The 26,303-nt window shown below is 40.1% G+C and overlaps 1 long non-coding RNA gene across 1 annotated transcript; it reads left to right on the plus strand.

Annotated features, from left to right (window-relative positions):
• Nucleotides 1-247: 247 nt before the first annotated feature.
• Nucleotides 248-3,331, plus strand: LOC104112321 (uncharacterized). The gene is made up of 3 exons (XR_011408897.1): nucleotides 248-593; nucleotides 673-794; nucleotides 1,413-3,331. It is a non-coding gene; the product is annotated as an uncharacterized lncRNA (long non-coding RNA).
• Nucleotides 3,332-26,303: the final 22,972 nt, after the last annotated feature.

The following is a 26,303-nucleotide window of genomic DNA, read 5'->3' on the forward strand; positions in this document are numbered from 1 at the left end:
CGCTAAAAAGAGACCCACTCTAATTAATTTTCTATTATTTTTTATATGTAATAAAATAAGAGTATAAACCTAATAATACACTACATCTGATATACTACACTCAAACGACACTCACAACTCTCTCTCCCAAATAGCCTTCCTCGTTACCGGAGATTACGAGGAGAAGACAAACCACCATCGGCGGCAACGGCGGCGTCAACACTGGAAAATCTCAAGTCCTTAAGGTTAATTGTCATCTTGCTAATCCGATAAGGTTTCTAAAAATGGTGTTCGAGCTCATTGGTAGAGAATCAAATTTGTTCATGGTGAAAGATAAGTTGAAAAGTAATCGAAGAGCCTTGTTCAACTTATTAATTTTCTCTTCCTTAAAGTTGTGAGTATTTTCTGCCGAAGCTTTAAATCTAATTAGAAATCTGTTAGGATATTTTTGTACTATAATTCATCCCTTTTTTGCAATCGACTTTATGAGGAAAATATAAAATTGCACCCTAATTTCATCCTATTTTCTACTGTAAAAGTCGCACGATTTTCGCCTTTGAAGCAGAATAGTAGCAGCTTTCGCGGTCTTCTTGTTAAGGCAGAATATCCCCTAGGTATAAAAGTTTATTTTTTATTGCTGAATGTGTTAAGAATAATTGAGTTCTTACAATAGCTTCCTCTATGTTTGAGCAGGGATCAATGCAATATCTGAGCTCGTAAAAATCAGATCTTTTTAATATTTGTCAGCGACAAGCAGGAGGTTGTTCTTGCTACCACTGCTATCCAAGAGGAGATATTTTCTGAGATGGGAATTGGTGAGCTTTAAATTAATCATGCTTTACTTCAAGGACAGTTCAACTTAGGCAATTGTTGAGTATTAAAGAGCAAGTGCTCTTTCTTCTGCGGTATAGTCATACATATGTTCGTTGTACATATGTTAGAGCATGCGTGCAAAGACTAAGCACTTTTTACTCTAATCTAGTTGAACCGTGTTGCTTGGTCATCGTATAGTGGTCCTTGTGTTTCAAAAAAGAGATGCCAAAAACCAGTTTTGCAGATAGAGCTAGGCAGAATTGCAGATCTGTTACAATGTGATTTTGCAGAAGTGGTTAATATATACTTGTGATGTTGATGATATTTCTGATGTTTCATAAAATTGTATATTTAGCTTGGAATCAGAACCATATTACCCATTTTCTACAGGATGATAATCTTGTCATTTTGATTGTTTATTAGTTTAATTTGATAAGAAGTTAGATTGGGTTTCTGCTCTCTTTTCGTTGTTGTCGTTGGTTCAAAAACTAATACTAAAGTTTCCCCATTGGTGATATGCAGTGTCATATAATATTTGGGGGAAAAGCATACCTCCAATCGTTATGCATGCTTCATATAGTTATATCATTATAACAGGAGTCTTTATTTCTCTGTTGCAGATCCAAGATTTGGTCTTGCTAGCTTGGGAAAAATAAACATGACTTATGAGGTTGCTTTATGGCATCATTTTCGTATAAGGAAATCTATTGCGTGAATTCTTTCTTTGTCCTTCCTGGTTTTCCTAAAATACTTAGTATCATGGATTTGTCATACTTTCTACCTACCATAGGCTTTATTTTGCAGCTGATAATCACCTAGGATGTGTATGCAGCTTAAATTGAAATACTATAATGTGCTAAGTTGTGTAGAAGTTCTAAATTCATTTCTTAGGAAGCAGTCTATATTCTTTTCTTGAGGTATGTTCTGTATATAGCTTTTCTTGATTACCATATTAATTGCATTCTTTTATCTTGTCAAGCTTACATTGTTCTCAATTTGAAGTGTTATCTAATTTGCAATTTCATTAATATTTGTCATGCTATCGTCTGAAAGACGTCTATTTATTTACTTTTATTTCTCTCTTCTTGGCTCTCATGTGTATCTAATTTTGAACACTGGAAAGCGGATCAGGAATTTGAACTTGAAAGCGATGAAATAATTTAGTGTCAAGAGTTTGCTAGTTACTGGGACTAGTGTCAAAAGTTTGCTAATTTAGAGAGGGTTCAACTTGTCTGCAGAATATTAAAATCATTCGTGCCTTTATTCCAAGAGGTTGTGTTTTTGAAAAATATTGTTTGACCAGCTGTTGGTGGTTCTTTTACTTGATTGCTCAGTATTTTGCTACTATGAAGTTGCTTGACATAAGGAAGCTCTTCCTGGAATTGCTACACATCTTTCTTTCAAGTGTTTCTGAATCTTCTTCTCATCTCCTACTTCATAAGCGAATGAATGTGTATTCACGGCTTAATGCATATTTCCAAGTTGATGGAAGCACAATTTTAGTGCTAAATATTCAAGTATATTTTGAATATGGGTTCTTGTATACGAGCTAAAACTACATGGGTGTGTGTTTGTCGTCCTTCTTTAGAATACTGCCATCAATTTTCGCATATGTAGTAATCTTCTAACTATTACTTGCTATTTGCTTTCAATAGATAAATGAGTATATATGTCTCATTGTTATAATGTACGTGAGGGAGATGCCATCAACTCCCCTGGATGGATTCTTTCTCTTATTGTTTTAGCTCAGATGTTATCCTCTCACTAATGCTGCCAAGTTTTGTTACAGCATGTACTGAAATATGGGAAGCCAAAGGAGCGTTCGTCTATAATTAGTAAGCTGATGGGACAGGTAGTTTAGATGAGCCAGCAAAAATTTGCCTCCAATGTTGTGGAGAAGTGATCAAGCTTCGGAACTCCCAAAGAACGTCAGGCCTTGGTAGACGAGATGCTTGGCACAACTGATGAAAATGAACCTCTTCAGGTTTGTTTTTCTCTCAGATGCTTCTTCAGTAATGGCATACTCAAGCTTACAGGAAACTTCTGTTGCGCCGATTGTTTGACTCTCAGAGGATTATCTAAGATTTCATTACTCTATTTGATTGGTTTAAGTTTTATATTGTAGATGCTCAAGCAATACAATAATTCCTTTTCTGGAAGCACTTAGCTTTTACTATAGAACTATATGCTTTTCCAGTGCTGCCCTTTAGACAACCTATTGTGTTTGTCCATCTTATTGCAAGTTTTTATCACGATAAAATAATTTACTACCTTATATAGCTATACATGTTCTTTAGCACGATGAAGTTGAAAACTGTTAGTTTGGTTGGCTACCGAAACTGTTAGATTGTTCATTTTGTTATGTTTTTATGTTTGAGTTGGTTCAAAATAAGAAAATCAGACAACTCTCAATTTGTCTGAATGCATATGCTTACAAGTTTGGTTTTGATGATTTAGATTTGTTACTAAACTTTGGCTTCTTCGTTTGTGTGAACTTGTTTCTTTCACCTGGAAACTTTGTGCTTTATCCATTGTTCATGGACTATACACATTCTTATAATGGTAAACCAATCCTTGAAGGGTAATAACTTTATCTTCTTTTGTAGGTGGAGCAACTGAAATATTTATATATGTAAATGTTATTTATAACCAGGGCAATACTGTCAATTAAACTGTTACAATAGCCTAATAGACCCGTTGCAATAGAAATAAAATCGTTAGAATATCTGTAAATAACCGTTGCAATAAATTATATGGTAACAGTTTCCAACCGTCGTGGTAAATAATATGGTAACAGTTTACAACCGTTGCATTAAACTCTATGGTAACGGTGTTAAACCGTTGCAGTTGAAATGAACACTCGTTACTTCAAACAGAGGAAAAATTGTTGCGATAGCTGGCACTATAGCAACGGTGTGGTCAACTGTCGCAAGAACCGTTGCTCTAGATCTATTGGCACACGAGCGGATGTAAAAGTTGCTAAACTGTTTCGATACATCTATGGCAACAGTTTACCTATCATTTGCAACGGTTTTTCCGTCGTTGTCATAAGCCCATTTTCCAGTAGTGTGTGTAGATGGATTTCAAAGAGTTCTTGATGGTTTCTATTATGGTTTGAACTGAACATTTTCTACTGGTATGTGAAACGTGTTATGTATTCTGATTTCCTCTTGGAAGGAAGCAAGAAGAAGGTTTCTAACTAACCGGGTATGTAATTTGCTGGTGACTCAGAGTTGATAATGAGATTCTTGTGCTTGTCACATGATGGCGTAATATATGTGGTGTATTGTGCGGGATTAGGATTTACATGTACAAGGTGACAAATCAGTCTTGAAGAGAAGGTAATGAATGTTGGACAGCATGGTCAGTTTCAGATATTTCGATGAATGTTATAACTGCTCGGTAATTCCTAAGAAGGGTACGCATTTCAGAAGGCGCGTTGTGTTTTGACTTACGGATGTTCATCGGTATTGCAGTACTCACCTAGTTGATAGACTGATGATATTCAAATTATTGCTATGCGGCACGAAAAATTATGAAAGTATTCCTCATGGGATTATCGTGAATGGAAGATGTGTTAGTCATTTTAGTGCTGGAGTTGGGATCAGTTATGGTGATTCATGTGTTCGATGAATTTGGAGACTGAGAGTTCTCAGAAGTATATTATTTCGGATTGAGGCCTATTTGAGGTGAGTATTTTATTTTAACTCAGTGGATGCACTAGTTGCGATAATTATTTGTGATATCTACGCGCTATAAGTGTGTATATATGTGAGGTTTGAGCCAATGGGCATTGGGGCAGGTATTTATACTCGAAAGAATAATTAGGCTATGATATGCCTAGAGTTGACTGTTAAGCGTAAAGTTATAACGTTTCTCGTGTTCTTACCTTTGTTGAGAACTATCTGGGCTACACTTGAGGTTACAAAGAGGCTAATTCCCTGAATAAACGGGGTAGTTACTATTTCTGCGTTAAATTGCCGATTTGAAGTATGATAGCAGCCTTTGCATATGCTTACACTATGACGTGTTATTTATACTAGTCTAGGAGCATGAGAATCTTATTTCATTATCATATATAAGTGTACATGTTTAATTGCTCCTATATGATATGCTGGGACTGAAGGCCTGTGACCATGCCGGACGATTCATATTATTGGCATGTGAGTTGTCTGTGCCGTGTGTGAGAATTTTATTTCTATGATAATTTATCTGATTCATTAATTTCCTTCCTCTACAATTGTGCACATGCGCCTACGGTTATCCTCTTCACGAAATTTGAGGAGTTGGTTGTAACATTGTGGTTGTGGTGGTGCTTGTTGAACTTGCAATATGGTTCTCTTCCTTGAGACATCTCCCATATTTGGGTACACGGATTGCGCAGTGGTGGATGGAGTTATATTGATGTGGCGTATCTGTGGGATAGTTGTGTTTAATAATATAAGGTCATTGGACCTAGAATGGATACTATCAGGTTTGATTACGGTATATTCAGGAGTATAATATTGAAAGTCGGCTTAGGAAGTGATTATGGTTATAGTTGGGACGAGAGAGCTCCATGATTTGTTGATCTGATAAGGGGTCATGAGATTTTTGCGTGTTTCTTTCATTATCAGCAATGTACGAAGGTTTTGGAATGAGGTTTTGTTTGACATGGGGTTTAATATCAGTACCAGGTTGGTTTTGGAGTAGAAACTGTGATCGGGAATGATGCTACGAGCATGCAAATGGTATAGTATGTTATGTGATTGTATCCGTGGTTACGGTTATGGCTCGATGCAGCTTGTTCAGACTTATACAGTATGTAAATGTGAGATTCGGGTCTTGTAAGAAATTCAAAATGTTAGGAATTGAATTCCAAGGGTTTTACGGATTAAGGTTAAAGTAATGATCTTCAATTGTGTTGAGTTGTCAGGCCTATATGGAATGGGGTAGCGTGGGATCACCCCCGGGTACGTGCGTGGTAAGATGGAGTAGTGATTTGATGGCTTGGAAACAACTCATGGCACGTTCGAGGATGAACGTATGTTTAAGTAGGGGAGCATGTAATGACTCGGCCGGTCATTTTGAGTATTACAGCTTCGTTCCCCCATTTGCTGTTCCGATTGTGCTTTATAGCTATTATATGACTTATCGGGTTATTTAGTTTGGGTCCGGGGAGAATTTAGAGTGAAATGTGACGCTTAGTCTCTTAAATGGAAAGCTTAAGTTGGAAAAGTCGACTGGATGTTGATCTATGTGTAAACGACCTCGGATTTGAATTCTGATGTTTTCAGTAGCTCCGTATGGTAATTTTGGACTTAGAAGTATGTCCGGAAAATTATTTGGAGGTCCGTAGTGGAATTAGGCTTGAAATGGCGAAAGTCGAATTTTTGGAAAGTTTGACCGGGGGTTGACATTTTGATATCGGGGTCGAAATCCGATTCTGAAAATTTTAATAGGTCTGTTATGTCATTTATGACTTGTGTGCAAAATCTGAGGTCAATCGGACTTGATTTGATAGGTTCCGGCGTCGTTTGTGGAAAACTTGAAATTTTAAAGTTCATTAGGCTTGAATTGATGTATGATTCGTGGTTCTAGCGTTGTTTGGCGTGATTTGAAGTTTCGACTAAGTTCGTATGATACTTTAGGACTTGCTGGTAAGATTTGACGAGTCCCGAGGGGCTTGGGTGTATTTTGTTTTTCGATTATTGTTTGAGAGACTAGTAAAGTTAAGAAATTTGAGAGTTTGACCGTGGTCAATATCGGGTCAAGACGATCTCTTTTCAGTGTTTTGAGTGCGTGAGCAAGTCCGTAGCGCGTTGTATGATTGAAATCCATATATGGTTTGTGCCCAGGAGGTTTCGGGTGAATTTCGGATGGTTAACGGATCAAACTTTGGACTTAAAGAGCTGCTGGAAATTTCTGCTGCTGGAAAAATCGAGGTCATGAAAAATCGAGGTCATTAAAAATCAAAGTCATGAAAATCGAGGTCATAAAAATCGAGGCCAGGAAATCGAGGTCATGAAAAATCGAGGTCATGAAAATCGAGGTCGTGAAAAATCGAGGTCGTGAAAAATCGAGGTCATGAAAACCGAAGCCAGGAAATCGAGGTCATGAAAATCGAGGCCAGGCCTGGGCAGAAACTTTAAGTTACAAAATGGGAGCTTCGTCCCATTGTTTTCCATTTTTGACAAATTGGAGCTTGGGGAGAGGCGATTTTTGGAGAGATTCTCAAGGAAAAATATCGGGGTAAGTGATTTTAACTCGGATTTGGTCAATATACACGAATATATCATTATTTTCATCATTTAATTAGTGTTTTGAGATTGAAATTTGGAGTATTAAAGGGAGTGACTCTCGAGAAAGTTTAAATGGATTCAAGATTAATATGTAACAATTGAGAATTTTTGGCGGATTTGTTTATGGCTAAAATCTGAGATTTAAGTTGGATGGTGTCGAGACTTGTGGCATTTTTGTATATCATTATGGATTTTATATTTCGGTATCAGGAAGGTGAATGAAACGGCCTTAAACTCAAATAAGGTATTTTCAGAGTGGGTGTTTCGGTTGTGGTATTTATAGGGGTAATTATGATGTGGTGAGACTCTACAGATGTTTAGGTGGCAATATTCTTGGGTTTTGGTGACCTACGTGGTTTGGTCGAGTTAGAGGAATTTAGTTCTAATAGCTTGGTTATGTGTAGATGGATTTCAAAGTGTTCTTGATGGTTTCTACCATGGTTTGAACCAGATATTTCTCTAGTGGTGTGGGAAACGTGTTGTGTATTGTGATTTCCTCCTGGAAGAAAGCAAGAGGAAGGTTTCTAACTAATCGGGTATGTAATTTGCTGGTGACACGGAGTTGATAATGGGATTCTTGTGCTTGTCACCTGATGGTATAATAGATGTGGTGTATTGTGCGAGATTAGGATTTATATGTACAAGGTGACAGATCAGTCTTGAAGAGAAGGTAATGAATGTTGGATGGCATGGTCAGTTTTAGATATTTCGATGAATGTTATAACTGCTCGGTAATTCCTGAGAAGGGTGCACATTTCAGAAGGCGCGTTATGTTTTGACTTACGGATGTTCATCGGTATTGCAGTACTCACCTAGTTGATAGACTGATGATATTCAAATTATTGCTATGTGTCACGGAAGAATTATGAAAGTATTCCTCATGGGATTATCGTGAATGGAAGATGTGTTAATCATTTTAGTGCTGGAGTTGGGATCAGTTACGGTGATTCATGTGTTCGATGAATTTGGAGACTCGGAATTTTCAGAAGTATATTGTTTCGGGTTGCGGCCTATTTGAGGTAAGTATTTTATTTTAACTCAGTGGAGACACTAGTTGCGATAATTATTTGTGATAGTTACGCGCTATAAGTGTCCATATATGTGAGGTTTGAGCCAATGTGCAGGCATTGGAGCAGGTATTTATACTCGAAAGAATGCTTAGGCTATGATATGCCTAGAGTTGACTGTTAAGCGTAAAGTTATAACGTTTCACATGTTCTTACATTTGTTAAGAACTATTTGGGCTACACTTGAGGTTACAAAGAGGCTAATTCCCTGAATAAACAGGGTAGTTACTATTTCTACGTTAAATTGCCGATTTGAAGTGTGATAGCAGACTTTGCACATGCTTACACTATGACGTGTTATTTATACTAGTCCAGGAACATGAGAATCTTATTTCATTATCATATATAAGTGTACTTGTTTAATTGCTCATGTATGATATGCTGGGACTGGAGGCATGTGACCACGCCAGGCGATTCATATTATTGGCACGTGAGTTGTCCGTGTCGTGTGTGAGAATTGTATTTCTTTGTAATTTATCGGAATCATTAATTTCCTTCCTCTACAATTGTGCGCATGCGCCTACGGTTATCCTCTTCACGAAATTTGAGGAGTTGGTTGTAACATTGTGGTTGTGGTGGTGCTTGTTGAACTTGCAATATGGTTCTCTTCCTTGAGACATCTCCCATATTTGGGTACACGGATTGTGCAATGGTGGTTGGAGTTATATTGATGTGGCGTATCTGTGGGATAGTTGTGTTTAATAATATAAGGTCATTGGACCTCGAATGGGTACTATCAGGTTTCATTACGGTATATTCGGGAGTATAATATTGAAAGTCGGCTTAGGAAGTGATTATGGTTATAGTTGGGGCGAGAGAGCTCCATGACTTGTTGATCTGATAAGGGGTCATGAGATGGTTGCGTGTTTCTTTCATTATCAGCAGTGTACGAAGGTTTTGGAACGAGGTTTTGTTTGATATAGGGTTTAATATCAGTACCAGGTTGGTTTTGGAGTAATTATTGTGATCAGGAATGGTGCTACGAGCATGCAAGTGGTGTAGTATGTTATGTGATTGTATCTGTGGTTCATGGCTCGATGCAGTTTGTTCAGACTTATACAATGTGTAAATGTGAGATTCAGGTCTTGTAAGAAATTCAATATGTTGGGAATTGAATTCCAAGGGTTTTACGGATTAAGGTTAAAGTAATGATTTTCAATTGTATTGTGTTTTCTGGCCTATATGGAATAGGGTGGCATGGGATCACCCCCCGGGTACGTACGTGGTAAGATGGAATAGTGATTTGATGGCTTGGAAACAACTCTTGGCACGTTCGAGGACGAACGTATGTTAAAGTGGGGGAGCATGTAACGACCCGATCGGTCGTTTTGAGTATTACAGCCTCGTTCCCCCATTTACTACTCTGTTTGTGCTTTATAGCTATTGTATGACTTATCGGGTTAGTTAGTTTGGGTCCAGAGAGAATTTAGAGTGAAATGAGACACTTAGTCTATTAAATGGAAATCTTAAGTTGAAAAAGTCGATTGGATGTTGATCTATGTGTAAACGATCTCGGATTTGAATTCTCATGTTTCCAGTAGTTTCGTATGGTGATTTTGGACCTACGAGCGTGTCCGGAAAATTATTTGGAGGTCTGTAGTGGAATTAGGCTTGAAATGGCGAAAGTCGAATTTTTAGGAAGTTTGACCGAGGGGTTGACTTTTTGATATCGGGGTCGAAATCCGATTCTGAAAATTTTAATAGGCCTGTTATGTCATTTATGACTTGTGTGCAAAATTTGAGATCAATCGGACTTGATTTGATAGGTTCCGACGTCGTTTGTGGAAAACTTAAAATTTTAAAGTTTATTAGGCTTGAATTGATGTATGATTCGTGGTTCTAGCATTGTTTGGTGTGATTTGAAGTTTTGACTAAGTTCGTATGATGTTTTAGGATTTGTTGGTATGATTTGACGGGTCTCGAGGGGCTTGGGTGTATTTTTGTTTTTGGATTATTGGTTGAGACTAGTAAAGTTAAGAAATTTGGGAGTTTGACCATGGTCAATATTGATTCAACACGACCTCCTTTCAGTGTTTTGAGAGCGTGAGCAGGTCCGTAGCGTGTTTTATGATTGAAATTCGTATATGATTTGTGTCCGAGAGGTTTCAGATGAGTTTCGGATGGTTAACAAATCAAAATTTGGAGTTAAACAGCTGCTGGAAATTTCTGCTGCTAGAAAAATCGATGTCATGAAAAATCGAGGTCATGAAAATCAAGGTCATGAAAAATCGAGGTCATGAAAATCGAGGTCATAAAAATCGAGGCCAGAAAATCGAGGTCAGGCCTCGGCAGAAACTTTAAGTTACACAACGGGGGTTTCGTCCCATTTTTTTCCATTTTTGACAAATTGGAGCTTGGGGACAAGCGATTTTTGGAGAGATTCTCAAGGAAAAACAACGGGGTAAGTGATTTTAACTTGGATTTGGTCAATATACACGAATATATCATTGTTTTCATCATTTAATTAGTGTTTTGAGATAAAAATTTGGGGAAAATGAGAAAGAGTTCTTAGACTAGAATTTTAAGGTTTTGAATGGGATTTTGTTATCGAATTTGAGTAAAATTGGTCTGGTTAGACTCGTGAGTGAGTGAGCTTTCGGGTTTTGTAACGTTTTGTCGGGTTCCGAGATGTGTGCCCCACAGACAATTTTTGAGCTAAATTTTGGATTTTGTTGGAAAATTAGTATTTTCTTATGGAATTAATTCCAATAAATTTTATTTGCTGAATCAAATTATTTGTGGCTAGATTCGAGGTGTTTGGAGGCCAATTCACGAGGAAAAGACGTTGCAGAATAAAGAATTACACGACTTGAGGTAAGTAACTCTTCTAATCTTGGAGATGAGGGTATGAATCCTGAATATACGTATTATGTGAATTGTTTGGAGGTGACGCACATGCTAGGTGACGGGTGTGTGGGCGTGCACTATAGAAATTGTGACGTAATTGGTTCCGTGAAATTTTGTAGTCAAATAATCTTGGCACTTTCTATGTAGTTTTATGTGTTAAAGAAATTGAGCTGAGAATCATACTAAAAATCATGCTGAGGCTATGTGCCAGTATTATTGAGACCCATAGATGTCATATTGCTGTTGAATTATTTGTGTAAAATGAAATTTCATACTCAGTCATGTTCATTCATTTCATATCATCTCGCAGTCTCTGTTGCCATTTATTGATTCATCATATCATTATTTTGGGCTAGTTTCATGACATTGTGAGCCTGAGAGATTGAAGAGATTGATGATTGAGTGAGGCCGAGGGCCTGATTGTGAGGGTAATTATGGGATCGGGATGCACGCCGCAGCAAGCCATATTAGCTTTATATACTTTATTATTATGGGATCGGGCTACACGCCGTATCAGGCCATATTGGCTTATTATAGCATGAGAGTTGTCCGTACGGATCCAGATATTGATACTATAGCACGTGATTTGTCCGTGTAGCACGTGAGTTGTCCGTGCAGATTATAGTGCTTGGGCTAAAGGAGCCCCTCCAGAGTCTTTACACACTCCCAGTGAGCGCAGATACTTACTGAGTGCGAGTGCCGAGTGCGAGTGCCAAGAGATTGGGAGGATTGAGTGACTGTGAGGACTAGTGATGTTCAAATGAAATCGAAAAACCGATCCGAATCGGTAAACCGATCTGAACCGGTAAACCGAGCCAAACCTACTTAATAAACCGATAATCACTCAGTTTGGTTTGGTTTGGATTTAAATTTTAAAAAACCGATAATATTTGGTTTGGTTTGGTATTAAACTCCCAAAAAACCGGATCAAACTGAACCAAACCGAATATATATATATATATATATATATATATATATATATATATATATATATATATATATATATATATATATATATATATATATATAGAGAGAGAGAGAGAGAGAGAGAGAGAGAGAGAGAGAGAGAATCTTCTCTATCTTTTTTGTAATTTTGGCTCATCCCAAGTCCAATACTAATACAAATAAGTAGAGAAGAAAATCCCAAGCCCAATTGTCCCCTAGCCCATTTAAGTTTAAGATAAAATAGAATTCAGTTTTTAGAGTTAAAAGAAAAGTCAAAACCATAGTTAAAAAGCAAATTGTCAATACCATATCAACGAAATCCAAAGGTAGTCGCAATTATCAGCAAAGGAACAATACTATTTCAAGTACTTAGTTCTTGTCGTCCATAATGGCAACCCCGGTAAGAACTACTACTCCAATTTTAACTTTTCAATATATTACTCAACTTGTACGCGACAAAGGGAAAAATAAAGAAATTGGGTATTTTGGTTTTTAATTGATTGTGGTATTATCCTCTAAACCAGTTTTTTACTTGCTTTGCACCCTTCTCTGATTCTTTTTGCTTTAGAAATCAATTTTGGCCTTTGTTTGGCTAAAATTTTAGCAACTACGTATCTTGTAAATTTTTTGTTCCATTTCAATTTCTACTCATTCTCTGTCTTTGAAATTTAATGAGCAAGTACTCTTTTTTAAGTTTGATTTGCTCTCTTCTATTGCTATCCAAACTAACTGTCACGACCCAAAACCTAACCCGTCGTGATGGCACCTATCGTGATACTAGGGAAGCCGACATCTCCAAAACACTTCCAACATTTAACAGAATCGAATTAATATATTTAAAATAACCGGAGTCTTGCATAAAAATAGGGTAAAACCCAAAGCATAAGTGCGGAAAAATAGCCCGACATCGGGGTGTCACTGAGTCATCAGCATCTAGATATCCAATCTAATACAAACAATATCTAAGTATCAGTACAGAAAAGAAAGAAACATAGAAGGAGAGACAAGGTCTGCAGACGCCGGCAGCTACCTCGTAGTCTTCGGTACTCGATCGCGCACGAACTCAACGACCCCTGTGATCAAACACACCTGGATCTGCACATGAAGTGCAGGGTGTAGCATGAGTACAACCAACTCAGCAAGTAACAATAATAAATAAGGAACTGAAGATAGTGACGAGCTACACAGTTACAGTTCATTTTCAGTAATTCCAGCAGAAAGTAGACATACTTTCAATTCTAGCAGTTTAAGTCATATCAGTTTTATACAGTTCAAGTTCATGTAATCCGGATATAAAATCTTTCAGAGAATTTCACAACAATGACAGATAGCAACTAAGTGCAACAACAAATGAAAAGCAAGTACAGCCTCTCAAGGCAACAATTGCTCAACTCGACACAACAACTCAACCACTCGGCTCTCAGCCCTCAACACTCGCACTCAATGGGTACCCGCGCTCACTGGGGTGTACAGACTCTGGAGGGGCTCTTACAACCCAAGCGTTATAATCTGCACGAACAACTCACGTGCCATAGTATAAATATCTGGATCTGCACGGACAACTCACGTGCTACAGTATAATATAAGGATCCGCACGGACAACTCACGTGCTATAGTATAATATAAGGATCTGCATGGATGCTATAGTATAATATCTCACAATCAGGCCCTTGGCATCACTCAGTCATAAATCTCTCCAGTCTCTCGGGCTCTCAATAGTCATGATACTCAGCCCAAATAATAATAATATGATACATCAATAATGAACAATAGAGACTAAGATAAAATAAATAAGTAAACTGTGAATGAGTACAAAATAACAATTTAGCAGATAATTCAACATGTACAAGACCTCTGTGGTCTTTACAGCACCAACACATAGCCTAAGCATGCTTCACTATCAAATTTTTATAGTACAGAAAGGGCACATAGATAATGACAAGCTTATTCAACTTTCCAGTTTTACGTAATGGACCAAGTCCCAATTCCTATGGTGCACCCCCACACGCCTGTCACCTAGCATGTGCATCACCTCCAAAATACTCACATAATATAATAATCTGGGGTTTCATACCCTCAGGACCAGATTTAAAAATGTTACTTACCTCAACCGCGCAAAATCCTACTCCGCAATGCCTTTGCCCCTCGAATCAATCTCCAAACGCTCTGAATCTAGCCACAAGCAGTACGATATAATTAATATCGGCTAAAAGAATCAATTCCACAAGAAAAATACGAAATATAAGCCAAAATCTGAAATCGGCTCAAACCCGGACCCCGGGCCTGCGTCTCGAAATCCGATAAAAGTCACAAAACCCGAAAGCCCATTCACTCACGAGTCTAACCATACCAAATTTATCAAAATCCGACCTCAATTGCCCCTCCAAAATCCCAAAATTCACTCTCTAGTTCCCAAGCCCTAATCTCCCAAATCTCACCTCAAACACTCACCAACTAGGTGTAAAAATCAGTGGGGAAACACCATTATTGAAGATAAATAGGCACAACAAACTTACCTCAATGATTACTCCAAAATCTCTCTCAAAATCCCCAAACTCCGAGCTAAAAAATGATGAAAATAGTGAAAAATCCCGAAGTCTTCTATTTATAGGTTCTGCCCAGACTTCTCGCACCTGCGGCTCCATTTTCGTATCCGTGGAGCCGCATCTGCGGGAAAAGCCCCGCTTCGGTGGAAAAATCACTAAAATTCTGCCTCCATTCCTGCGATCAAGTGACCGCATCTACGCTCTTCGCGGGTGCGGGAACTACATCGCACCTACGGTCCAAACTCACACTTGCGCCCCTAAATCCGCTTTTGCGACCATCGCAGGTGCCGGAATGCCATCGCACCTGCGTCCTCTGCTCAGATCCTCCTTAGTCGCATCTGCGGCTCCTCTTTCGCTTATGCGTGTCCGCACCTGCGGTTCCCCACTCGCAGGTGCGATTACACCAACAGGAACAACACTTTAGTTATCCTTCAACATCAAACTTTGATCTGTTAACCACCCGAAATCGACCCGAGGTCCCCGGAACCTCAACCAAACATACCAACAAGTCGTATAACCCGCTACGAACTTAGTCAAATCCTCTAATCATTTTGAACAACAAAAAAATACGAATTACACCCGGATTCAAGCCTAAAGAACTTCTAAACTTCCAAATTCTACAAACAACGTCGAAACTTATCAAACCACATCCGATTGACCTTAAATTTTGCACACAAGTCATATTCAACATTACAGACCTATTCCAACCTCCGGAATCGGAATCTGACCCCGGTATCAAAAAGTTAACCCCTGGTCAAACTTTCCAAAAATTTAACTTTCGCCATTTCAAGCCTAAATTAGCTACAGACCTCAAATTCACAGTTCGGACATGCTCTTAAGTCCAACATCACCCAACGGAGCTAACAGAACCGACAGAACTCCATTCCAGAGTCGTCTTCACACCATTCCGACTACGGTCAAAATCCTAAGATTCAAGCTTCCGTTTTAGGGACTAAGTGTCCCAAAACACTCCGAAACCAAAACAAGACCTCCCGACAAGTCACATAAGCAGAAACAGATACGGGGAATGCAGTAAATAGGGGATCGGGCTAATACGCTCAAAACGACCGGCCGAGTCGTTACATCCTCTCTCACTTAAACATACATTCATCCTCGAATGTGACAAGAGTTGTTTCCAAGCCACCAAATCATTATTCCATCTTAGCACGCACGTACCCGGGGGTGATCCCACGTCACCCTATCCCATATAGGTCTGATAACACCACATAACTGAAATTTCTAAATTCAACCTAGCCCACAAGCCTTAGAGTCCAATTTCTAACATCCAGAATTTCTTACAAGATCTGAATCCCGCAACCTACACACTGTATAAGTCTGAACAAGTTGTCCCAAAAGCCGTAACCATAACTCAAATACTCAAAACTCAAATACCACATAGCTCAAATGCTCGAAGCAATGATTTTTAATCACAGTAGCTGCTCAAAACAACCCCATGCCGGTAATAAACCTCATATCAAACAAGATTCCATTCTAAAAACTTCGTACACTACCAATGATGATAGAAACACGCGGGGACTCGTAACCATTCATCAGATCCACTAGTCGTGGAGCTCCCTCTCCTTCGACAAGAACCATAGCAAATTCCTAAGCCGACTTTCGATATTATCGTTCCAAATATGCCACAATCAAATCTAATAGCACCCATCCTAGATCCGACGACTTCATCTTATCAAATACCGGCTAATCTACCGACATGCCACACCAATACTATCTAAAGCCACAACTCGTGCAATCCGTGCACCAATAAGCAACATTCCAAATGTACTCAATCACGAAAATGACTCAAACAAGAGAATCCCCGTAAGCTCGACGGGTACCACCCCAACGCAATGCTAAAAAACCCATCACAACCGTAGAACCATAACACACGAATCTAACACAAGGATCATATCTCAACATAACTCTGCCGCAATGCGCGACCCCATCCAAACACTGATCCATATGAAATACCTCAGCCACCATGCTCATAATCAATAACCACACGCAATTCGACATCAAGTACTCAAAGTGCATTACCATAACCCTGGAGAAGCAAATGACACAATGCCACACAAACCCGAAAGAACATAACCAATGCGCAGCCACTCATGCATCACCCAAATACCCATCTCGCGCAATTTCCGCTATAAGGCCCCCAATAGAACTGCACCATGGGTGCATACAACCAACAAATCACAACCCCCATAGCATAGAAGAGTAACTCACCGAATATATCAAAACACGAATAAGCTCAACAACAACCGAATGGCACATCCCTCAACAATAGCAGTATGGAGCAAACCAATCTGACTCGGTGTAGAATACACATCCTAATTGGGCCTACCATTGGACCCCCAAATCAACTCCAGGCACCCACACATGGATAAATAACCCTCCGAAAGCCCACAATGACTGAATCATAACACATACTATCGTCTAGCTAGCTTCGGCCATGACTTCATAATCCACAACCATGGAAACAACCTGCTCTTGAGAACTCCCAATCTCTAAATCCATATAACACACGAATCCCATATCTGATCCCAACTCCACCGTCAGAATGTCTAAGACATCTCTCATACACGATCATCCCACAAGGAATACTCCTAAAATTCTTCCGTGCCACATAGAAAAATTGAATATCAGCAGTCGATCAATCAGGAGAGTACCGCAATATCAATGAACATCATTAAATCAAAACAAAATGTCCATTCCAACCGCGCACCCCTCTCAGGGTTTACCGAGCAACTATAACATTCATCTAAATATATAACACTGACCATTCTATCCAGAATTCGTGAACTTGCCTTCAAGAATGAGTTGTCACCTTATACATGTAAATCTTAATCCTGCACAACACACCATATCTATCATGCCATCATGTGGCAAGCAAAAGAATCTCACTATCAACTTTGAGTCACCAGCAATTTACATACCCGGTTAGTTAGAAACCTTTCTCTTGCTTCCTTCCAGGAGAAAATCACAATATACAACACGTTCCCCACACTGGTAGAAATATCCGGTTCAAACTATGGTAGAAACCATCAAGGACATTTTGAAATCCATTTGCACCTAACTAAGCTATCAGAACTAATTTCCTCCAACTCGCCCAAGCCACGCAGGTCACTAAAGCCCAAGAATATTGCCACCAAAACATCTGTAACGTCTCCACGTCATTATTACCCAAAAGAAATGAGCATGCCATTACCATACTGGTCTAGCCTACTACCAGTTGTCCTATTCACTTCGAGTTTCTTTTGAGTTAACCTCAATTTGATACTTCTCCTTGCCAGAACTCCACGATCCTTACCCAAAGCTCACTACAAGATACCTTAACATAACACCACACCACCATAAGGCTCGTAAGCCATTGTACTCTTCTTAAGTATCTCCATAAATACCACAACTGTAACGCTCACTCTGAAAATACCTGATGTGAATTTTAAAATTATTCTTCTTACCTTTCTTATACTAAAATGTAGAATCCATAATCATACAGAATTACCGCAAATCCCGGCACCATTAAATGTAATCTCAGATTCTAAATTGCACCGCCCAAACGGGCTGAAAGGCACGTGCCTCATTAGCACAACAACGCTCGAAGAGGTAACCCTGTCTTAACACCACCAATCAAATTCACACTCCGTGCACACTACATTCTTCAAAATAATAATTTAATCATTTCATGATTTTTCATAAGGTGCGATATAACCCTCATTTAAGAAATTTTCTTACGTAAGTCATCCCTGATATCAACCTCTGCAAGTCATAACCAATCAACAAGTATGCCTCAGCCCAAAAACTAATACCGTACAAAATCGTGCAATCAAATCATAGATAGCAGACTCCCCCACTTGGCTCAAAGCCATATAACAAAACATCTGATAACTCATCATACCCAAGATAACATCTAAATTGAGCATACTAAGCAATAAGAGATCTACTCTAGTCTCCAGACTCCCAATAGTCACTACACATGACCGATATACATGATCCACAATGACAGCATCCCCCACCGGCGTAGATACATGAACATGTGAAACTAGAGACTCACGGGGCATATCCAGAAAGTGAGAAAAATATGAGGACACGTATGAATAAGTGGAACCAGGGTCAAATCATACAGAGGCATCTCTATGGAAAACTGAGACAATACCTGTAATCACAGCATCCGAAGCAATGACATCTGGTCTGGCAGGAAGAGCATAGAAACGGGCATGGCCACCCCCTGATCGGCCTCCCCCTATCGGGTGACCCCTAGCTGACTGAGCCCAACCTCGAGCTGGCTGGACGAGTGGTGGATCTGCTGGTGCTGGTGCCATCGGCCGAATACTCTGCTGTGGAGCCTCAATCAACAACCCTGGGCAATCTCTCTTAATGTGACCAAAATCTCCGCACTCGAAACAACCCCTCCTCTAATGGAACTACTGCTCCTGATGCCCCGAGGAACTACCCATGGAAGCCTGAGTTGACGAGGCATAGTGAGAACTCTGCGCTGGTAGTGCACTGAATGGCGACTGGCCCTGGTGATGACTGTGTGACCCGTGGCCATATAATGCACCACGGTGAACTGGGCGAGCCGTCTGAGCATGTCTGAAAGGACGATCCCTACTGTGGTGAAACTGCCCCCAGAAGGAACACCGCTGAAGCCACCCTGGCCACGAGGCCTCTTGGCCTACCTCTCAACCCGCTCCTGGCTGCCAACCATCTCAATCTGACGAGCAATGTTGAAAACCTCGTCAAAAGTAGCACCTGACACTCTCTCTCTAGTAATAAGCAATCGCAGTTGAAAAGTGAGGCCATCTATGAACCTCCTGATCCTCTTCCTGTCTGTGGGAACCAACCAGATAGCATGACAGGCCAACTCTGAAAATCTCATCTCATACTGCATCACGGACATATCACCCTGACGAAGCTGCTCGAACTGCCTGCGCAGCTCCTCTATGCGGGACTGAGGCACGAACTTCTCCAGGAATAGACCGGAGAACTTCTGCCAGGTAAGGGGTGTTGCACCGACCGGCCTATGCCTCTCATAAGCCTCCCACCAACTGAAGGTAGCCCCAGAGAAATGAAAGGTAGTGAACGAGACTCCACTGTCTCTAGAATACTTGTTGTACGGAGTATCCTCTGACACCTGTCCAAGAAGCCCTATGCATCCTCTCCCTTGATACCACTGAAAGATGGAGGCTGGAAACTCCCAAACCTCTCCATCGATGCTGCTCATCATTAGGCATGACAGGAACCACATAGTCCTGAGCAACTGTAACCGGTTGGGTTGGTGGTTCCCCCGGTGTTTGGAATCCCTGTACCACCTGCTCTGGTGTGCGGGCGGCGGGAGTCTGAGCACCTCTCCCGGCCTGAGAAGTGGTTGATGCGGCCGGAATAGAGACCGCCTGAGCAAGACTGGTACACGCAGTCAGAATCTAAGCTAAGGCCTCCTTAAGGCCTGGAATCACAATAGGCACAGGTGGTGCCTGAGCTGGTCCCATAGGCTCGTCCACAACTGGAGCCTGCTCCTGAACTGGGGCAACGGGTAGATCTGCAGGTACCGCCCTAACTGCGGTGCGAGCTGCACCTCTGCCCCAACCATGGCCTCTACCACGACCTCGGCCTTTCATGGCTTTGACTGGTGGTACTGGTGGTTGTCCATCCTACCTCGTAGTACGCATCCTCACCATCTGCGAGAGAATTAGAGCAACATAATTTTAGTTACAAGAATCAAAAGATTTGCACGACAAGAATTCAAGAATGTGAATTTTCCTAACGGTTCTGCAGCCTCTCGAAGATAAGTACAGACGTCTCTGTACCGATCCGCAAGACTCTACTAAACCTACTCATGACTCGTGAGACTTATGTAACCTAGGCTCTGATACCAGCTTGTCACGACCCAAAACCTAACGCATCGTGATGGCGCCTATCGTGATACTAGGCAAGCCAAAATCTCCAAAACACTTTCAACATTTAATAGAAACGAATTAATATATTTAAAATAACCGGAGTCTTTCATAAAAAGGGGTAAAACCCAAAGCATAAGTGCGGAAACATAGCCCGACATTAGGGTGTCACTGGGTCATGAGCATCTAGATATCCAGTCTAATACAAACAGTATCTAAGTATCAGTACAGAAAAGAAATAAACATAGAAGGAGAGACAAGGTCTGCGGACATCGGCAGCTACCTCGTAGTCTTCGGTACTCGATCGTGCACGAACTCAACGACCTCTGTGATCAAACACACATGGATCTGTACATGAAGTGCAGTGTGTAGCATGAGTACAACCAACTGATCAAGTAACAATAATATATAAGGAACTGAAGATAGTGATGAGCTACACAGTTACAGTTCATTTTCAGTAATTCCAGCAGAGAGTAGACATACTTTCAATTCCAGCAGTTTAAGTCAAATCAGTTTTATACAGTTCGAGTTCATGTAATCCGGATATAAAATCTTTCAGAGAATTTGACAACAATGACAGATAGCAACTAAGTGCAACAACAAATGGAAAGCAAGTACAGCCTCCCAGGGCAACAATTGCTCAACTCGACACAACAGCTCAACCACTCGGCTCTCAGCCCTCAGCACTCGCACTCAATGGGTACCCGCGCTCACTGGGGGTGTACATACTCCGGAGGGGCTCCTACATCCCACGCGCTATAATCTGCACGAACAACTCACGTGCCATAGTATAAATATCTGGATCCGCACGGATAACTCACGTGCTATAGTATAATATAAGGATCCGCACGGACAACTCACGTGCTATAGTATAAAAGTCACAAAACCCGAAATCCCACTCACTCACGAGTCTAACCATATCAAATTTATCAAAATCCGATCTCAATTGCCCCTCCAAAATCCCAAAATTTACTCTCTAATTGCCAAGCCCTAATCTCTCAAATCTCACCTCAAACACTCATCAACTAGGTGTAAACATCAGTGAGGAAACACCATTATTGAAGATAAATAGGCACAAGGAACTTACCTCAGTGATTACTCCAAAATCTCTCTCAAAATCCCCAAATTCCGAGCTTAAAAATGATGAAAATGGTGAAAAATCCCGAAGTATTCTATTTATAGGTTCTGCCCAGACTTCTCGCCCTATGGCTTTATTTTCGCATCCGCAGAACCGCATTTGCGGGCAAAGCCCCGCTTTGGCGGAAATATCACTAAAACACTGCCTCCGCTCCTGCGATCAAGTGATCGCATCTGCACTTTTCACGGGTGCGGGAACTACATCGCACCTGCGGTCCAAACTCGCACTTGCGCCCCTAAATCCGCTTCTGTGACCATCGCAGGAGCGGGAATGCCATCGCACCTTCATCCTCTGCTCAGATCCTCCTTAGCCGCATCTGTGGCTCCTCCTTCACTTCTGTGTGTCCGCACCTGTGGTTCCCCACTCGCAGGTGCGATTACACCATCAGGAACAACACTTCAGCTATCCTTCAACATCAAACTTTGATCCGTTAACCACCTGAAATCAACTCGAGGTCCCTGAGACCTCAACCAAACATACCAACAAGTCTTATAACCCGCTACGAACTTAGTCAAATCCTCTAATCACTTCGAATAACACCAAAGACATGAATTACACCCGGATTCAAGCCTAAAGAACTTCTAAACTTCCAAATTTCACAAACGACAACGAAACCTATCAAACCACATCCGATTGACCTCAAATTTTGCACACAAGTCCTATTCAACATTACGGACCTATTCCAACTTCTGGAATCAGAATCCGACCCTGATATCAAAAAGTCAACCCCGGTCAAACTTTCCAAAAATTCAACTTTCGCTATTTCAAGCCTAAATTAGCTACAGACCTCAAATTCACAGTCCGGACACGCTCCTAAGTCCAACATCACCTAACGGAGCTACAGAACTGACGGAACTCAGTTCCGAAGTCGTCTTCACATCATTCTGACTACGGTCAAAATCCTAAGACTCAAGCTTCCGTTTTAGGGACTAAGTATCCCAAAAGACTCTGAAACCAAAACAAGACCTCCTGGCAAGTCACATAAGCAGAAACAGATACGGGGAATGTAGTAAATAGGGGATCGGAGCTAATACGCTCAAAACGACCGGCCGACCGGTTCGTTACACTAACTAAAATTTGTGACTTTTTTATATGGAAACTGAAAATACTCCAAAAGAGGTGGAACCAGTAGAGGTAATCAACAAAGTCTCTCCAACTACATTGTTGAAACATGAGATTAATGCTAACAACACCCCTGATAATATTCCTAATCCTCCTAAGAAGAATAAAAGAACAACTCCTTGTGACCCTGATTGTAGCCTTGTGAGTAGTGGCAGAGAAACATCTGAAGTTTGGAAGCACTTTTCCAAATATCTTGATAAATGGGGTATGCCTAGGGCGAAATGTAACTACTGTCCTAAAAACTTTGCTTCTGAAAGTAAGAATGGAACTTCAACCAAATGTAAGCATTTAATTGAGGTTTGTCCTAAATTCCCCTTTAGAATTATTGACAGAAAGCAATCATCAATAATGGGATTCTCTGCTGGACCCACTGACGGCATAACTGGAACAGTCCTGGGACATCCTTGCCCCTACCACGGGATGGAGCCCTCCCTTGGCCTCTGCCTCGGCCTCTAGAAAATGGGGGAGTAGCTCTTCCCTGGTTTGAAACCTCATTAGAGCGCGTTCTCACCATCTATGCGAGAATAAGAGAGATATTTAGTACTACATCAATTGCACGATGGAAGATGAAGAAAGGTAGTTTCCTAACACCTTATAGCCTCTCGAAGATAAGTACAGACGTCTCCGTACCGAGCCGCAAGACTCTATTAGGTCTGCTCATAACTTGTGAGACCTACGTGAACCTAGTGCTCTGATACCATGTTGTCACAACCCAAATTCACCTATAGGTTGTGATGGCGCCCAACGTCCTAGCTAGGCAAGCCAACTAATAATTTAAACATATATTCATTTTTTTAAAAATTATCCGAGTAATGAAACTCTTCGAAATCTCAAAAATTAAAAATATATATGAGAAAACAAGATAAACTAGAACCCAAGAAAAATAATTAAATCCACAAATTGTACTAATGTGTGTGACAAGATCTGGTGTCACAAGTGTACGAGCATCTAGTAGATTATACAAAGATTCCAAATACTGTCTGAAATAATATAGACAGAATGAAAATTTCAGGAAAAGGCACTGGTTGCTGCAGAATGGCTCAAAAGGGCAGCTCACCACTAAGCCTCTGGATATCGTGGGTGTGCGTCGATAGGTCCAACGATAGCACTTGTCTCAGGTCCTGCACAAAATAGTGCAGCAAATGTAGCATGAGTACATAAACAACGTGTACCCAGTAAGTATCAAGCCTAATCTCGAAGAGGTAGAGACGAGATGGCTAACTTTGACACTCACTAAGGGTCAATAATAATAATTAAAATAAAACTAGAATATCTAAATCGACATGATTCACAGAGTTAACAATAATTTTATTTAACCAGCAAAAATAATTAAATTCCTTCAAATGCAATAATTTCCAATCTATTAATTAAATTCACAAACTGCAATTAAAATATCAAGGTATCGTGTAATTATTATTATTAGGCACGATTTCTGCCGAGGTCGTACGGCCTGATCTAGAGTGTCGTGTACACTGCCGAGGGACATGTGGCGCGATCCATAGATGCATCTATATTGCCGAGGAGTTCGACCTGCTCCACAAGAAAGGAGGACATTTTCTTATGTACCTCCGGAAGGAGAGTATATTTATTATAGATTAATTCGAGAGGATGAACAATTTCTTTTAACAATTAACTAATTTAAGCAGAAAATTAAGTATATAAGATTTCCATCTTTTACTATCTTTTTCTAACAATTCACAATATATTTCAAATAATTTAATTAAATAGAAGATACAATTTACACACATAATTCACGCTTTGAGTCATAAACTACCCGGACTTTAGCATAGATAGTAGCTACGTAGGGACTCTCGTCACCTCGTGCGTACTTATCCCCCACAATTAGCAACAATTATTAGTTTAATCACCTATGAGGTAATTTTCCCCTCAAAAGATTAGACAAGAGACTTACCTTGTCTCAAAGTCCGCTTTTCAATCAAAATATCGCGTAAAAACCTCAATTCGATGCCGAAAAATCCGAAACTATCCAAAAGTTATATAAAATAATTAATACATGTTCAAAAATTTGAAATTCATCTATTAAATAAATTACCCTATCCAAAATGGTAAAATTTACCCTAGGCCCACGTGCCCGAATTCTTGAAATTTTCGGATGAAAACGTTACCCATAATCTCAAGAACTCAAATATATAATTTCTATCCAATTCCATAACCATTTTCGTGGTTAAAATGTCATTTTTATACAAATCTAGGTTTTTCATTTAAACCCTTAATTTCTAAGATTTACCGGTTATAATCTACTCATAATCTATGTATTTAACTCAAAGTATGTAGTATTAACTTACTGTCACGACCCAATTTCCCCTCCGTTGGGTATCGTGATGGCACCTAGTCTTAGGGACTAGGTAGGCCTAACATTAATTGAAGCAACAACATTATTTAAATAACATCTAACAATTTGAAATAGAAATCCCTTAAATTTACAATTCCCAAAACCGGTAGTACAAGTCATACGCTCTACATAGTGTTTGCTAGAAAACCTCTAAATACAACTGTCCAAAAATAGGAATAAATAGTGCAAAACAAAAACTTAAAGGTGACTCTGAAGCCTACGAACGTAGCAACAGGTTTACCTTGAGTCTCCACAGCAATAATCCACACAGCTAGCTAACGAACAAGTACATGGATCTACACAAAAATGTGCAGAAGTGTAGAATGAGCACACCACAGCAGTGCCCAGTAAGTATCAAGACTAACCCCGGTGGAGTAGTGACGAGGAACATTCAAGACACCCACTGGTCTAATAAACTGAACAGGTATAAGTATATGAATAACAGAAATATGATGTATACATAAAGACTATGCAATATGGCTCACAAGACAGTAATGGCAATAAGGAAGGAAACAACAAGTATCAGCGAAATATCATGAAAATGACACAGACAAAGTGAATGGAACACAACCTAAATTCGGGATCACAAATACGGTAAGGATAAGTAATAACGCAGCAACTACAACTACTTTTACACCAAGTTTTAGTCAACAAATCCACGAGGTACCGAACCTCGGACAAATCACAACTCACGGGTCTCAATACCTGAACCCTAACACTTGGTATCTTGTGCCCTCATAACACCTCATAACCGCACTGACGACTCACGTGCCAATAGAGCCATTCTCACATAGAAGGCAAGTAAACAAGGGTGAACATCTATGCTCAACAATATCAAGAGCACCTCTTATCCGATAAGAGTGCTTAACTACGTGTATGCTTGTGCAAGTGTCCTAACATAGTCAATACCAGCAAATAAGCATAAGGAAAAAGAACGAACAACACGTAGAATATCTTCTCACAGCTTTCACAAGATAAAGCTCACACAGGTAAGTGTACCACTACATAAATATCAATAACAAGAATGCCCCCAGGCCATCACAAATCATCACAAATCAATCCCTGACACAACCCACCTTGTCTCGCCACGTGTGCAATAATAAAGTAAGTGCCCGCCTTGTCTCGCCACACGTGCATAACAATGTTCCTCCCTTGTCTCGCCACATGCGCAACCCACATATATATATACATATCCCGCCTTGTCATGCCGCATGTGCAATTATCAACAGTAACAATAGCACGGCAGAAACCTTGTGCAACCCCATAAAAACAACCGCACGACAGAAACCTCGTGCATCACAATAATAACAACCGCACG

This window comes from Nicotiana tomentosiformis, chromosome 6 (genome assembly GCF_000390325.3).
Source record: "Nicotiana tomentosiformis chromosome 6, ASM39032v3, whole genome shotgun sequence".
Taxonomy (NCBI): Eukaryota; Viridiplantae; Streptophyta; class Magnoliopsida; order Solanales; family Solanaceae; genus Nicotiana; species Nicotiana tomentosiformis.